Here is a 16,804-nt window from a genome sequence, read left to right on the forward strand (position 1 = left end):
ACACAAGAATGGATGGGAGGGGTCCACGAGTCCTCTGATCGCGGACCCTAATCCTAAACGTCTAGAACCCGAGGAGGGGTGGAGGGGAGTCTGCTGGGCCTGACTCGCTGCGAGAGTTTGGGCCTCAGTTTCCCCATCTTCGAAGTAGGGCGCGGGGTGCGGCTCGGCCGAGCGGATCACCCGCGGTCCAAACGGCTCGGGGGCGCGGAGCGGTCCCGGCGCCGGGCGGTAGCCGCGGGGCGCCCCCCGGGCCAGCGTGGCGGCAGCGCGCACGAGCGCAGGGGGCGGCGCGGCCCCGCGGTGGGGAGGGACGGGAGCGCGCGCGGGCCCGCGCAGGCGGCGGCGGAACCGAGCGGACGGGCGTGCGGCCGCGGCGCCGCCGACTCGTGTGGGACCCTCCGCTCCGGCCGGCCGCCCGCCGGTCCGCGCGCCGCTCTTCCCGCCGGCAGCCGAGCCGCCCGCGCGCCGGTGAGTGGCCTGGGGCCGGGGCCCGGCGGGATCGGGCCGGGGAAGGGGCGGGGGCCGGGCGGCGGGGCAGTCACCCGCAGCCGGGCCGAGGGGGGTGCGCGTGCTCGCGCGCGCGGCCGCGACTCGGCGGGGGACGGCGGGCGGGGGTGTACGCGGGAGGCCGGGACGCGAGTGTACGCGAGAGCCCGAGTGTGTCGGCGGCCGTGCGTCCGAGCGTGCGTGGGCGGCGTGTGTCCGTCTGCCCCTCGGGGTGTGCGCCCGAGTGTGCGCGTGCACGGCGGAGGGTCTGGGTGGTGGGGTTTGCGGTGAAGGAGTGCGGGGGACGCGCGCGTGGCCCCCTTTTGGACGTTTATTGTTTACTGTTTGCCAAGGAGTGTGCCAAGCGCTTCACGTGGGATCCCATTTTTGTGAAGGAGTTGTGTGGGTTCGGGGAGTACGTGCGCGCACGTGTGTGAGCGTTCACAAGTGGTTTCTGTGTGCATTTGTGAGCCTTTGAGGACTAAAGTGTACAGACGTGCGTGTGGATGTGTATTTTGTGTCCAGGAGTGTGGGAGTGTGTTTATTATGGAGGCCGAGGGCCCCCCTTGGCACCCACAAGGCGTTTTGCACGATGCGTCATCCCCTGGCCCCGATGCCAGGGAGCCCATGGAGAGAAGTAGGCCAGGGGTGGGCACCTGGTGGGTGCTGGGCCTTGTGTGGTGAATGAGGGCCAGCGGTCAGACCGGTGGAGCCAGGCTGGGCCTGGCAGAGAGGGAAGCCTCAGAGCCAGGCGTTTGGTGGGGCCCGCTGTCGGGACCCTGCATGGGGCCCCCGGGTGCCCAGGCTGGGCTGGCGCTATGGTGGGTCTGGCAGAGCTACTTGGCCTAGTGTCGGAGGACGTGTGTTCACTTCTTCCTAAATACTCTTTCTGGGTCTCCTGGCTTTGTTCTCGCCCCTCTCCGGCCCTGGCAGATTTTAACCTTTCCCCCGTGCCTGGGGGGCCTGACCCTGGGGAGACTAGGGGTCCCAGGATACTAGTCTGTGTATCCGGGGGTCTCTCTGTCTCTGCTTACTCTGCTAAGTAGATGAATACTCGTCCAGTTGATCCATTTGTTGAGCCCGGGCTCCAAGTGTGAGTCCCCAAGACAGTAAGAAACAGCACAGCACGCTGGGGATGCTGGTTTCCAAGGTCTGTCCTGCAGCTTTGAGGGACGGTTTTTTGGGGGGGCTTTAGAAATGTTGAAAATCTCTGCAGTTGAAGGTCTCAATTGCTTCAAGGCCAACTTCAGAAACTCCGGAGCGCCCTAGTTCCCCTGCGTTTTCAGAACTCAGCTTGCCTCTCTGAGGGGAAAATGTCGTGCGCAGGCAAATCTTGGAGGCACATTTAAAAATCCGTGGTGTTAATGGAAGAAGAATTTCATTGAAAGGGATGTAGAGCCGGCTGGAAGCGCCCGTTCTCCAAGCAGCAGCTTACAGAGTGAACTTTGGACGTCTCTTTTAGCAAACAAAACCTGGAAGGAAACAAAAAGACCCACATTCTTTTTCTTTTTTGTCCTAAAAAAAAAAAACCCCAAAAAACGAAGAAAACACCTTCTGGGTTTGCTGGAAATGCTGCCTCTCCTTCTCCCCTCAAGGCCAGGCCCTCCCTCCATCCCCCACCCCCAAATAAAATATGCCTGTGGGGAGCTGTAGATGAGTCACTCCCTGGCAGAGAGCCCCACGGGCAAACATTTGGGAAGGTTCTTGCCTAACTTCCCAGAAGAAAAGGCCCAGGATTTAAAATGGTCCCTGTGGTTTGTCAGCCACTGCCGTCCCAGTCTGCTTCGGAAATGACTAAAAAGTAGTTTCTGTCCTCACAAAACAAAGTCTCAGACTGAAGCGGTGGCCCAGGTTGGTCTGGGCTTGGGGTTTCAAGAGGGTTTGAAGAATCAAAGCTCCTGGTTTTGCCCGGTGGCGTTTCCAGTGGCTCCGAGCAAGGAGGGGGCAGGGAAGGGGGAAAGGAAGCCATGCTCATGGAGCCCCCTACGGTGCCCTGATCACAGTTGTGCCACAGAGAGGTCGAGCCTGTGTCCTGGGACTGCTGAAAGGAGGTGGAGGCAGGATCCTGTCGCCTGCCTGACTTCAGGCCTGTCCTCTGAAGGTGCGCGGACGGGGTGCTCGGTGTTTTCACACATCTATTCATTTAACCTTCATGAGGATGTAGGGGGTTATTATCTCCATTTTACAGATGAGGTAACTGAGGCTCAAAGAGATGAAACGATGTGCATAATTTTCTGTAGGTAGCGCTACAATTAGGGGCCACCATTTATTGAGGGTCTCCTGTGTGCCAGGCACGATACTGAAAGCTTTAGGCTTATTTCCCTCAATCCACTCAGCAACACTATGAGATGGGAACTATTTGAATACTTAAAACTTTTTTTTTTTTTTTTTTTTGAGAGAGAGAGAAAGAGAGAGAGAGAGAGAACACGCATTTGTGCAGGGGAGGGGCAGAGGGAGAGACGTAGAGAATCTTAGGCAGGCTCCACGCTCAGCATGCAGCCTGACAACACAAGGCTCAATCCCATGACACTGGGATCATGACCTAAGCTGAAATCAAGAGTTGGACCCACAATCGACGGGGCCACCCAGGCACCCTTAGATGGGAACTATCTTGATGCCCATTTTACAGGAAACTGGGGACACAGATTAAATAACGTGCCGAGGATCGTGGACTGCCATGCGATTGACCCTGGAGTTGAATTCAGGCTGGTCTGAGCAGAGCCAGCAGTCTTCCCACTGGACCTGGAAAGTAATGGTCACTGTCTTCCAGGTTCCTTCAGGGCTGGGTTCGTCGGCCGGCTCCAGCCTTCCGGGACAGGGCTTCCTGAAGGTGCTGCCCTCCTTCCTTGTCCACTCTTGCCCTTCTGCTGTGGATGACCCACGCCCAGGGCCAGGACTGTCAGAGAGAAAGGTCTACAGTTCACATTTTTTTCTTTGCTCATGAAGTGCCAAAGATTGGTTTCAGAAGGGAAGTGTCAAAACAATTGTCGAAAAGAGAAGAATATTCCCTTCCTCTTCTCGGGTCAGACCAAGCAAGGGAGTTAGCGGGTGGGGAGTGGAGGACCCTGGTGAGTCATCCGAGATTAAACATGGGTTGGCATCTCTGGGCCTGTGTGGGGAGGGAGCAAGCTGGGGCACTGCCCTCAGGCAGAGCCCAGAGCTGGACCCCCAGTGATGGCGCGTTACCCCCAGGGCCCCGACTCCCAATGCTGAACACCTGACAACAGGATCATTTCCGTGTAGGCTGCTTGTCACTTGCCATTTTAGCCCCGTGCCTGTCTCTCTTCCTTGTTCGTTTTCCTTTTTATCACGGTTTATACTATGCTGTTCTTGAAAGGAATGTTGTGCGTGCGGACCTGTGCCGCTTGGGGTGTGTGGGGCCCCTGCAAGTGTCCTTTGATGTTGGGAAGGAAAAGGCATTCCTCTCCCTTCTGAGCGTGTTCTGCACATTGATGAACATTTGCAAATTGCTTTGAGATGCGTTAATTTAAGGTGTGAAATAATAGATCTTGTGCGAAGGCTCAGCCACATTTCTGGCATTGATGGATTTCTCTCCCGTCTGGCCTGCGATTTGGGGAGGTAAAAATAGTCCTTGTTCCTACATTTTTATCTTTATTTATTTATTTATTTATTTATTTATTTATTTATTTATTTATTTTTGCTGATGTCATTCTTAGGAAGCGGTGTGCACATACCACGGGCCTTTCTTTTGGCCGTCACTTCGGATGGTTGCCAGAATGCTGGTGACCAGAATGTGGAGCTTTGGGGAGCAAGGCTGCTCCTGGCATGTGTGTGGGGCGTCATCTGGGGTGGTCTAAGCACCTCCCGGGGGGTCTGGGAAATGGCTTCGAAACGCGTGGGTGGTAGACGATGACCAGGATTGGCCAAAGATCTTCAGTGGCTTTTTGGTATGTGACCATCTTCTAATGTCTGACTTTTGGGTAGTGACAAGATGGCCTTTGGAGAAAAGGTTTTATGTTTTATGTTTATTTTTTTTTTAGACTTGTATTTTTTTAAGTTAAGCCATATGCCCATTGTGGAGCTTGAACTCACGACCCCGAGATCAAGAGTCAGATGTTCTACCGACTGAGCCAGCCATGTGCCCCGAAAATATTTTTATTTTAAAAAGAAAAAAATCAGGTCAGTGGCTTCACCCATTCTTGTCTGAGCTGGGTGACATACTCGCAGTCTCTTCCTTTGGCCCAGACTGAATTAAACCAACAGCCTTCTCAAACTCAGCTTCCAGACAGGAGCGGACATTGGGGCAAATCAGTTGGTGGTGTAATTTCCTGTGACGTTCAATTTGGGAACTTGAACGTGGAGTGTGATCTAGCAGTTTGACATCTGTCCTTCCAACGGACTTGCTTGTGTGGAAACAGACCCACATATACAGCCTCTGCTGTGCTGTCTCCAATTCTGGATTTTTCCACAGACGACTGCTCGGGTGGTCTGGTGGCAAAGGCCCGGTCTTCTGGCTGGGCCTCTTGGCATCCACCGGCAGGATCACCGCACCCCAAACCCAACTGGTTGCTTTGGCTGGATTCTGGGGGACGGACGAGCGAGGGGCCAGCCGAATTGAAAGGTGGTGCAGTCGGGATCTGAAATGCATTCAGTTCCAACCGCCTTGATCCGCATGGAGCCGATCTTTCTTTCTCTTAGACATCTGTGTGATGGTGACCTCATAGAAGAGAAAAAGGGGCTTTATGTAGGAATTCCATAGAGTGTGAAGGAATTTCTGCAGGGGAAGGGGGAGGGAAGCTGCCATTGAGAGCCTGCGGTTCTGCATTTCCTCGAGTTGTTGAAGCCCCACACTTCAAAATTAGGCTGGGGGTGGGGCGGTGCTTGACCTTGAGAAACGGAGCTGGCGCCTTAGAGGAGAGCTCCCCAAAGCCCCCAAGTTGTAGTTGAGGATATGGGGTTGGTGCCTCAGAGCCCTTGTCACTGCAGGTGAGTGGCAGACTTGGAATTTGTCCACCACCCCTCTCCCCAAGGTCTGCCCTGCCTTGTTCCTTGTTGTCCCCAAAGTCTTTGAAACTGGGAGTTGTCAGGAAGAGACGTGCAAAGGGGTACCCGTTGCCTTGCAAATGACCTTCAGCTCTGGTGAGTCCAGAGCAGTCCAGAGAAGAACCACACGCCCATTTTACAGAATGAAGACTGGGGCCCAAGGAGGGGAAGGCACTAACCCATGATCACATTAAGGACTTGAGCTTTGGCACCAAATGGAGCGAGGTGGGAGTCCCAGAGCAAGCCATTCACCTCCCGGAGCCTCAGTTTCCCCAACTGGGGAACAGAGACAATATCAGGACATTTGTCCCTCATAACATTTGAGGGAAGAACTACAGGAAACAATGGATATAAACCCCTCAGCACATGGGTGGCACCCCAGAAGTGCTACCCCGAGATTTTATGGGAGGTGAGAAACTAGTTGTTTCCTAGGGTCACCGGGCCGGGGTCACTGGGCCAGGAAGGTTGTTTCTCTGTCCGGAGCATTTTCAGCGCCCCTGCCTACTGAGGCCCTAAGTGAGGCTGAAAGCAGTGTCAGGGGCCGCTGAAGCACTTCCCCGTGATCATGACCCTCAAAATAGACCGGGAAGAGACGCGCGGTTTGGACCGAGGCGGGCTTTAAGTCCGGGTGCTCTGGGCGGCCCAGGAAAACGTGTAGAAGTCAGTGTCTTGTGCTGCCCTCCGTCCACCCCCCCACGAGGCTCGGAAAGGGAGCCTTATAAGGTTTTGACGCGTCCTCTTGGAGTCGGAGGGTCTCGGGAGGCCCCGAGAGCTGTGTCAGCCACAGTGTGTTATTAAGCAAGGCAGATGTTTTGTTAATTATTTACACAGCGTCGGGCCCCATCAGAGGTCTGTGCTGACAGAAGCGGCTGTCACAGCCCCGGGCCCGGGGGCAGGGAGCCCTCGCGGAGGGTCCGCACAGCGAGGCCGGGCCCCGGGTGGGGGCGGGGAGAGGCCGTGCGTGTTTGGCGCTCCCTCCTAAGCCATTTGGGGTTCTGTCGGGCTGGCTTGTCCCTAAAGGGGGGGGGGTCCTTGTCCCACGGAAGTGGCCGCCCCTCCTGAGGCAGCTTCCGTGGGCCACAAACGCTCTTCACACCTGAGACCTTGCCGTACTGTGTGTGGGGAGGGGAGAGCCTCAGCGGACTCCGGAGCCACCTTGGAATATTGCACCTCTACTCCCTCATTGGGAAAATGGGCCAGTAGCACCAGGCTTGAGGCCCTTGATTCTTGGACACTGTTTGGCAGGGAGGAGGGTGAAGGGGGACTTGCCTTAGAAATCCAACTTTAGGGCGCCTGGGTGGCTCAGTCGGTTAAACGACACCCTCTTGATTTCGGTTCAGGTCACCGTCTCGCGGTTTGTGATTTCGAACCCTGCATGGGGCTCTGCGCTGACAGTGCTGAGCCTGCTTGGGACTCTCTGTTTCCAGCTCTCTCTGCCCCTCCTCCCCCTCAAAAAATGAATAAATAAACATTTAAAAAAAAAAAAAGAGGGACACCTGGGTGACTCCATCGGTTAAGCGTCTGACCTCAGCTCAGGTCAGGATCTCGAGGTTCCTGAGTTCGAGCCCCTCATCGGGCTCTGTGCTGACAGCTCAGAGCCTGGAGCCCGCTTCGGATTCTGTGTCTCCCTCTCTCTCTCTGCCCCTCCTCTGCTCATGCTCTGCCTCTGTCTCTCAAAAATGAATAAACTTCCAAAAAAAGTTTAAAAAAAAGAAATCCAACATTAGAACCAGAATTGTGAAAAGAAAGGGGTCTGGGATCAGAGCCTTCCCTGAAGGGTCACCAAGGGAGAGGGACTCTAGCTGGGGGGGGGGGGGGGTGTCGCGCAGGGCAGACCTGTCTTCCCACAGCACTAACCCCGTTACCTGTTTTACATAAGGAGGCTTCGCACAGGAGTCATTTTAAGAAAAGATTCTCGGGGCGCCTGGGTGGCTCAGTCGGTTAAGCGTCCGACTTTGGCTCAGGTCATGATCTCACGGTCCGTGAGTTCGAGCCCCGCATCGGGCTCTGTGCTGACAGCTCAGAGCCTGGAGCCTGTTTCAGATTCTCTGTCTCCCTCTCTCTGACCCTCCCCTGTTCATGCTCTGTCTTTCTCTGTCTCAAAAATAAACGTTAAAAAAAAAAAAAAAGAAAAGATTCTCATATGAAACACCCATAATCTATAAGTCCATGTGGGGACAGAAAGCAGATTGGTGGTTACCAGGGGCTGAGGGAGGGGAGCATGGGGAACTACCACTTAATGGGTACAGGGTTTCCTTTTGCGTGATGACAATGTTTCCGAACCAGAGAGAGGTGGTGGTTGCATAACACTGTGAATGTGCTAAACGCCACCGAATTGGTCACTTCAGAATGGTCAACTTTATGTTACGTGGAAAAAATGTTCACAAGGTTCCGATGCTTAAAAATAAAAGCATGAAAGCCTCTCATTTTACAGATGGGGAGACTGAGGCCCCGAGAGACTGTGACCAGTTCCCAAGGTCATGGACGCTGTCCTGCTTCTCAGGCCAAGGCTCTGGTCATGGTGCTTGAGCCTGGGCTGTGGGCGAGGAGTCCGATGCAGAAACACAGACCCGTGCACAGTCGTGCAGGTGGAATGGACTCTGGTTAACCAGACCCGCCTGTGCCGGCTGGTATGCGGCCGTCCGTTCACTCATTGATTCGAGTCATACATCCCAATGTCTGGGTCAGGCCTTATTCTGGGAGCTGGGTCCCAGAGACCCTCTCAGGGCCCCACCCCACAGCCTCTAACAACCTGGTAAGGACAGAGATTGTGTCACGAGCTCCTCTGGGTGCTGGTGAACATCTGCAGTAGGCATCTTTCCGGGGCTCGTTCTCTGGGGAAGCAGGAACCCTTTTCCAGGAGGGAGGGCATCCGAGCCAGCCTTGAGGGAAACTCGAGGTTTGCCTGGAGGTCTCAGAGGGCTGGGGTGAAGGGCAGGTAGACCACAGGGTGAGTGGGTGGGTGGGTGGGCTGCGGGATGGGGTCGTGGGCTGTGGGCAGACCCCCAGCAGTGTGAAATCAGAGACCTCTGCCACTTCCCCAGCTCTTGACCCCTTCCATAGGCCTGGCACCTACTGTATGTGTCATTCCATTCTAACCCTTTACGTGGATTTTTTTTTTAAATGTTTATTTTATTTTTGAGAGGCAGAGTGAGAGAGAGCATGAGCATGGGAGGGGCAGAGAGCGCGGGAGACACAGGATCCGAAACAGGCTCCAGGCTCTGAGCTGTCAGCACAGAGCCCAACATGGGGCTCGAACCCACGGACCACGAGACTGTGACCTGAGCCAAAGTCGGACGCTTAACTGACTGAGCCACCCAGGTGCCCGCCCCACCCTTTACGAGGATTAACTCATTTGGTCCTCCCAGCAGTTCTCTGATGTAGATGTCATTATGCCCACTGTGTGAACGAAGAAACAGACACTGAGAATCCAGGATATATGTGCTTAGTTAATTACCATCAGCATGTGTGCTGGATGGAAGCCGGCCGCATCGGGGTCTGGTCTGCAGAGTCAGAGGGCAGAGGCTGCCATCTGGAAGTGCCTGTCATGTGGGCTGTGAGTTGGTGGCCAGGTCCAGGGCCTGGGAGAGGGCCTCCTAGGCAGCTGGAAGGAACAGCATGTGGCAAGGAGCAAATGGTGGGAAAAGACACTGCTGAGGCCTGCGGGACCTTGGCGGGGGGGGGGGGGGGTGGCCTTTATTGGAAGGGCAGTGGGGCTCTGCTCCCTCTGGAGCCTCGCTGCTCAGCAGTGTTTCTTTTGCTTGCTATGTTCCAGCCATGTGGCCTCCTTAAACCTTTCCTCAGACGGGTCAAGCAGATACTGCCCTCTGTCCCCCCTTCCTGAAATCCTCCCCCTCCCCCCCCGCCCCAGTGTTCCCCTGACTTGCTCCTAGCCTTCATTGAGGACGCCCCAAAAGTCACTTCTCCAAAGTGACCCTGTTATCCCCATCCTGTCAAAATGAGTCCCTTGCTCCTTTACTCCTCTTTCCCTGACCTGGCCTTATTTTTCTTCGGGACCCCTACCCCTTCCTGATTTCCTGTGTTTGTTGTTTCCCTCCCAGACTGGAACGTAAGCTCCATGAGGGTAAGACTTGACCTGCGAACCACCACTGTATCCCCCGTGCCCAGCACTAGGCCTGGCTAGGTGCTCAATGGATATTTACTGAATGAATGGAAAGTTTCAAGTGAGCAAGTGGCAGGATCCTTGAAGAGTGTCTGTGTGAAGTTACTAAACCTGTTAGCAAACTTTGCTTCTCCCAGTGGACAGACAAGGGCTGAATTGTGTCCAACTGACCCTTCTCTGTTCAGAAAAGGTTTCTTAGAGAAAGGCTCAAATTATTCCAAGGGAGAAACCTACACTTATAGAGGGCTTGTACCTCCCAGAGTTATTGGGGTCTTTTTCTTTGCTCCTTCTCTGCAGGGGCCATTCTTGATGCCCGTATAGGAGCAGCATTGGGTTGGATTGAGTGGGTGCATGTCTTAAAGCTAAATTTTTTTAAAATTTCTTTTTTAATGTTTATTTATTTTTGAGACAGAGAGAGACAGAGCATGAACGGGGGAGGGTCAGAGAGAGAGGGAGACAACAGAATCGGAAGCAGGCTCCAGGCTCTGAGCCATCGGCCCAGAGCCCGACGCGGGGCTCGAACTCACGGACCGCGCGATCGTGACCTGGGCTGAAGTCAGACGCTTAACCGACTGAGCCACCCAGGCGCCCCAAAGCTACATTTTTTATCAGGCATACTTCTTTTTCTCAGAGCACTTATCTTTCGGGGTTTGCTTAGGGAAAGGGAGGTGTTTAACCTTACCAAGCCACCTCTGGGCACAGACACTGCTGTGCAGCAAATGAGCAGAGTCCACAGTTCACCCAGCCCAAAAAACGGGGGGTTGGGAGTTGAAAGAGGAAGTGATTCCCTAGCTGGTGTGGCCTTGGCAGGCCACCAGGGTGGGTGCCCAGATTGCGGGACCGCCGGGGACCACATGGCAGACATACAGGGAGCTGGGGAAGAGGGAGCCCCCCCCATACATTTGGCGGGTCCGGCTGAGTCCAGCCGGATTTAGTTACACTAGCATCTCAAGTGCAGACTTGGTGTGCCTGACTCAGTGTGTATGCATTTCCTTCGTTCATCTCCCCCAGGAATTTTAGTGGCCTTTTGTGTTTGTTTTAAATGCCAGCCTCCTCAGCTAACCCAAGAGGAAATGAAGACTGGATTTTTCTCTGTGGAGAGGCTGGGGACAAGGGTGAGGGCTGCCCACTCTTAATGGTGACAGCACAGCATCTGGGAACTAATGCACAGAAAATACTTGTACTTCAAGCTAACAACTTTGGTTTGCACATGCTTTTGTGGCATCCCAGGCCTTCAGATATCACCCATCTAGAGCTTAGGCACATGATGAGCACAGTTTCCAAACTCTCAAAAGGGCAGTGGTCTGTACAAGCATTTTAGTGACATTTGGGGACAAGAGAGGCAGTGTGGAAGATGCTCTTTGGTCGCTAGTATGTAAGAAGTTCATGGATGCTTGAATGGCTTACGGGGCGGCATCTTTGAAATTGCACGGTGCTGAAAATTCTAGGACATATGGTCACTGTGATGTGCTAATGTTAGCAATCGAGATATTTAATTACCCAGAAAAAAACCCTTTGCCTATCCACTACGGGTTACTGGAGAGCCTTTATTTCTCAGGAGGAAGGTCTCACACTGTGTAATCCGGACCAGCAGACAGGGAGTCATTATCCCTCATTAATTTATTAGCTAATTAAGTGATTTATCTGGTCACGAGTTATTCTTTCCATTGCTGTTCATTGGCAACATTTGCCGGGTCCCACTCTGTGCCTGGACTGGTGCTGGGCACTGGGGACAGAATGAAACAGAAGAGCAAATGTTACCAAATCCCCACTGGGTGCCAGCCCACTGGGTGGTGGTGTGGGCTACAGGTGAATTCATTTCCCTGTGGTCGTTTACTGAGCACCTACTATGCACAGACCCATAGAGATGCTGAATGAAAATGATCCAGTGCCTTGTGGTTTGAACTCTCACTGCCTTTTGATGGGGTCTTTTGGTCCTGGCCCCCCGCTTCCTGTGGCAAATCCAGCCAGCCACCGTTCACAGGCCCTGGAATGAACCAGAAACAATCCAGATGCCCCAGGAACCGACGTGAGAACAAGGCATCTCCTTCACACGTTGCGTCTCAGTTCCGCATCTTGCCGCCACCCAGCATTTTGAGACAGAATGTGAGATCTCGTGGTTGGCTAAATACATAAATATTTTATGTCTCGATATTCTGAAAACGAAGCCCAAATGTGCAGAACTGCAGCACATCAGTGCTATAGATCATATGTTATAATAATCTGATGACATGTTGTTTAAATATTTATGGACTGATGCGCCATGACAATGGGGGGAGAGTGTAGTCTTGGAGCAGAGTCGGGGCAGATGCTGGAAAGGAGGGAGCGGATTCACGCGATCCTGGGAAGCACCACGCGACGCTCAGGGTTTTGATTTGATGTTTTCGGGTTTCGTGACAATAGCAGTGGCTGACATTTATTGAGCACTTGCTGTGAGCCATACCCTTCACCGATGTCATTTCATTTGATCCTCAGAGCAACCCCACGAGGATGAGGCTCTTGATAATCCCACGTGACCTAGGGGACACCGAGGCCCAGGCAGGTCAGATCTGCCCTAGACTCCACAGCTGGAGGGGCCCAGGACCAAACCCAGGCTGGCTGCAGTCTGAGCTCATAGTCACTGTGTCTTCTGCTCCGCCCGTGACCAGTCCTGTCGGAAAAGCTGCCACTGCCACCTGGTACCGACTGGACTTTCTGAATCACAGAAAGAAAGATGACGTCTGTGACATGTCGGGCCGGAGTAGAAACCCTGGGAACAAATGTCTAGCCCAGCAGGGGCGACTGTGCCAGCAGAGCCACCAGGCCAAGTGCCTGGCACGAGGCGGGGACGCAGGAAGTGGCAGTTCTGCCCCTCTGCCATGCTTTTCTCTGTTGGCTTTGTGGTCATTCAGGAGGGGGCTGTCTGCAGTCCGTCCTGGGCCCCAGCCTTTACCTGAGCCTTACCCTGTCCCTGCAGTGCGACGCGGGGGCGCTAAAAACAGTAGCCCCTGGGTCTCCCGACAGCCCTGCGAGGTAAGCCCTGGGTCACCACCCTACAGATGAGGGGCTCCTGCCATCTCCCAGAGGCCACTCCCCACCTCGGGAGGCAGTGCGCCTGTGCGGACCATTCCTTCCCTGCCTCCCTGAGGCTCCGCTGGACGAGGCTCCCTCCACCTGTCTGTGCCACCATCGGCCCTGCCTGTTTTTGTTACTGCTCGGCATCCTGTTGATCGTCACATCCCCAGCCCTGGAAACTGGGCCTGGTCCACAAGACAGCAGTAAGTGACCAACTACAGGGGTTCCAAAAAGAAGGTCTGGGGGCAGGGGTGAGGGAAGGGCCAGTGATCGTCGCAGACCACGTGGTGTCTTCTAATTCTGTGGAGGCCTAGGGATGTCCCCAAGGGCCTCCAGGCTAGGGGATAGGAGTCAGAAGTTCGTATAAATGGAAGGTAGGGTCAACTACATAATTTGTGAAGCCCAGCACAAAGTGAAAATGCAGGTCTTCTTGTTTAAAAAGCAGGAAAAAAACCCGTTCCTTGTCAGTCTCTCTCCATCCGTCACGGTGGTTTTTATTGGCTGTTAAATGCCGTGCTTCCTTGGGCACAGGGACACTCACAGGGCAAGGACAGACCCTTGCAGTTACCCTGTGGCACACCTGACCCCCTGATTGCACTCGGGCCCCTGCCAGGGGTGGAGGGTGGCAGGGGTTATGAGTTAGGGGTCAGGAGCGGAAGTCTTTGTAGGCTCGGGCCCCAAGCCCCCAGGACGTGCACCACTATTCCACCAGACTTCACTTAAAAAACACAAGTTCAAAGGTAAAGTGAAGACTTGAAAGGCAGCGGACACAAGTATGAAACTCCCAAGCACGGGGCTCCCTTCCGAGGGCGGGGCAAGACGAGACTGCACTGGTCACGTGCAGTGCGTGCAAAGCTGGCCCCAGTGGGAGGGCAGCAGCCTCCTCCCACCGAGACACCAATTTCAACAGCACGGCCCCTGTATCGTCCCCGCACGGGCTTGGGGCCGGATCTTACCCGGGGGAGAAGCTCCCCTGTGAGGTGCTGTCTGCAGACCACTGGCCTGCAATGTGAGTGCTATCAGCTGGCCAGCTGGTCCCTCTCCTCACCCTGGGCCTCTCTTGCCAAGCCCACACCAGAGACATGGACACGAGCCAATTGGAAATGCCACCCCCTTCCCCGATTTCACTCCTCATGTTGTTGCCAGATGTTATCGTACCGACAAACCCATCCCCTCCGCCTTCTTATCCTTGAGTGACAAGGGTCAGAAACCAAATGACAAGGTCCTGACCCATTCGCTCAGGAAGAATGCCAAGCAGGTGGTGCCCCAGAGATCAGAGAGGGTGGGGAGCTCAGATTCCACCAGCTTCCCACGCTGTTCTCAGCCCTGAAACTGGGGGGCCTGGCAGCTACAAGATGTGGACATCTGGCCACTCTTGAAAACACGAATGAGGGAGGCTTGGGAAAGTTAACTATTGCTTATCGTTTAGTACCTACTGTGTGCCGGCAGCGTGGCCAAACGCTTTATCCGTGTTACCTTAGTTAATCCCCACAACTTTGGGCTGGCCCCATTTTTCAGGTGAGGATAACTGAGGTTCAGAGATTGAGGCCACCATCTAAAGCTATAAGCCACATGGTTTGGAAACTGAGACTTGAACCCAGGCCTGGCTGACCCCTAAAGCCAGTGAGTGCTCTTCGGCTGGGTGGCCGGGGCCACCACCTGGCTGAGTCTTCTGCCTCCACTATCCGTTGCGTGTGCACGGGGACGGGACAGGAGCCAGACCCTGCTGCTTGTCAGCTCCTGCCTCTGAGCAAACACCCTTCTTGGCAGGGAGCAGGTCCCGAGGCTCTCGCTCCAGCTCTTCCCCTCCGAGAGCAGCCAGCCGTGCGGCGGTCTTAGGTCCAGATACGGAGGAGGGAGGTGGGGGGGTTAACCTGGACACCCTGGATATGAGCCACACCCCCGCCTTTTGTTCACCACTCTCCTTGACTTGTTGCTTCCCACCGGGGGCGTCAGTTTTCTCACGTGGCAGAGCGAGGGGGAGATCTCAGTTCCTGTCCCTGGGGGAGTTTTCCTGACCCAGTGAGGTAAGCAACGCACATAACAGCCATTCAGCAGTTGGAGACTGTTACTGTATTGACAATAAGCGACCCTGTGTGGGGCGAGGACTGTAGTTTGGTGTCACCTGTGATGTTCAGGAGCTCCTCTGCACACGGGGACCACGTTAGCCATCACTCAGCCCAGAGCTGCCCTCCCGGAAGAATTCGTCCCTTCCTTGCTTTGTTTCGTCATTCATCCATCCAACAGAGCCAGGCACTGTTCTAAGGGGCATAATGAACAAAAGAGACAAAACGGGGCTGGCGTTCTGGTTGGGGAGAGCCGTCACAAGCAAGAAATGAGTCAAGTATGTCCAGTGTTACTGCCTCCGAGTGTTGGAGGCAGATGAATGGGAGTTGTGGTGTGGGGAGGGGTGAGGGTGCCCCCCCATCCCCGCCATGAGGCTCCCTCCTGGGGTGATGCTCCTGCAGCCTCTCTCTTCCCTCCAAGGGCAGTCTCCTGAGAGTTCACATACTGCCTGTTGTTCTAGGTCCCAGCTCTCCCGGGAGGTGCTGGGATGGCATCACGGGGCTTGCTTTGAGAAAGTGGTTTTCCCAGCTAGAATGTGGGAACTTTCCCTCAGGCATTCCCAAGACTTTGAACTGCTCGGTCTCAGGGCTGCTGGTTACCAGGGCCAACCTGGGCAGGCGCTGGCCACGTATTATTGCACTGACTCCTCTTGGTGACCCTGTGAGCCAGGCTCTTTGGTCCCATTTTACAGACAGGGAGAGGGAAGCCAAGCGAAGCTGAGTCACTTGCCCAGGGGCACACAGTGGGTCTGTTACCAAGTCAGGATTTGAACCCAGGCCTTTGGCTCCCAGAGCACACATCCTAAACCACTGTGTTCTAGTGCGGACGGGTGTTTTTGTTTCTCTGGGCGTCAAAAACCACGTGCTCCACCCAGAGCAGCAGATGTTCAGCAAGCACCCACTATGTGTCAAGGCCGTGCTGGCTGCCGCAGGAGGGCGTGGTCGAGAAGAACGCTCAGATTGGCCTGAGAAGTGATCGCAGTTACTCTTTCCTCCACGCCTGTGAGGCGGGTAGTGTTAGCCCCGTGTTAGGGATGAGGAGGCTGAGGCCCAGAGAGGTTCCTCAGCTTGCCAAGGTCACACAGCCCCAGCTGCCTGCCTCCACTTGCTCAGCGTGTTATCAACCGCCGCTGTCTCCTGCCGGCGTCACCCTCCACCCTCATTTTGCGCTTGGACCAACTGAAGCCCAAAGAACAATTCAGCGGCTTGATTCTGAATTGGAGGAGGGTGGGTCCTGGCGAACTTTTGGAAATGGACACCCTTTCCACAGTGAAATTGCTTTTGAGATGCCCCTGACCCTCAGGGCAGAAGACCAGAGAAATTATAGCAGTTGATGAGGGCCTGGCAAGCGTGGGCCTGGGGACCGGGCCTGGGGAATGGAGGCGAGGGTAGGTGATAAGATAAGGTGTCAAGGGTCCTCCCCGGACTGACAACCAGGGCGATAGGGTTTCCTGACATCAGGGACAGACAGGCCTTTTCAAAGGAAATGCTTCCAGGACTGTCCCGTTCCTCCATTAGCAGACAGCCCTCAAACAGCAAGGAAACTGCCGTATATTCCATATTCACGAAATGGTGAGCCGGCGATCAGACCTATTTATTTAAACCCGGAGACGACGAGGCTAAAGACTTGAGCTCTGAGCGGGCGCGCCGCCTCACTGCAGCAGGGGAGCCTAATCTGCAGGGTTTTCTTCCCATTTACGGGTTTTTTTGTTGTTGTGTATTTGTAAAATGAGGCTTCTGCTGGCAAAAGCAGGTTTTAGCGAGTGCGGCAGCTCTTTCAAGACCTAATAAGGCCCCAAAGGAGGGTGTGTTCCGGCAACATTTTCCTTCCCCCCCGGGGGCGGCCCGATTCCTTGCCTCCTGCACTTTGGGCACCATGAACCATCCGTCTTGCTTCCCATTAACGGAATTACCGCCGTCACTGCTGCAAGGACAAGATGGGCCCGTTCGAACTGCCTTGGGGACAGAGGCAGGAGCGGCTGCCACGCAGTTTTGCTTAGAGGGGAAAGGAAAGAAAAAGAGAGAAAAACCAAACTCCCACAAATGGCTGGTTCCTTAGGTCTTAAGAGCC

General features: G+C 54.7%; 1 protein-coding gene across 1 annotated transcript in view; it reads left to right on the forward strand.

Moving 5' to 3' along the window:
* The first annotated feature begins 354 nt into the window (after positions 1–354).
* NEK6 (NIMA related kinase 6) overlaps positions 355–16,804 on the forward strand; it is an 87,191-nt gene continuing 70,741 nt past the window's right edge. The window contains exon 1 of the mRNA XM_030294111.1: positions 355–468. The gene's annotated coding sequence lies outside the window, so the exon portion shown is untranslated. The remainder of the gene's footprint in view (positions 469–16,804) is intronic.

The sequence above is a fragment of the Lynx canadensis genome, chromosome D4 (assembly GCF_007474595.2).
Source record: "Lynx canadensis isolate LIC74 chromosome D4, mLynCan4.pri.v2, whole genome shotgun sequence".
Classification (NCBI taxonomy): domain Eukaryota; kingdom Metazoa; phylum Chordata; class Mammalia; order Carnivora; family Felidae; genus Lynx; species Lynx canadensis.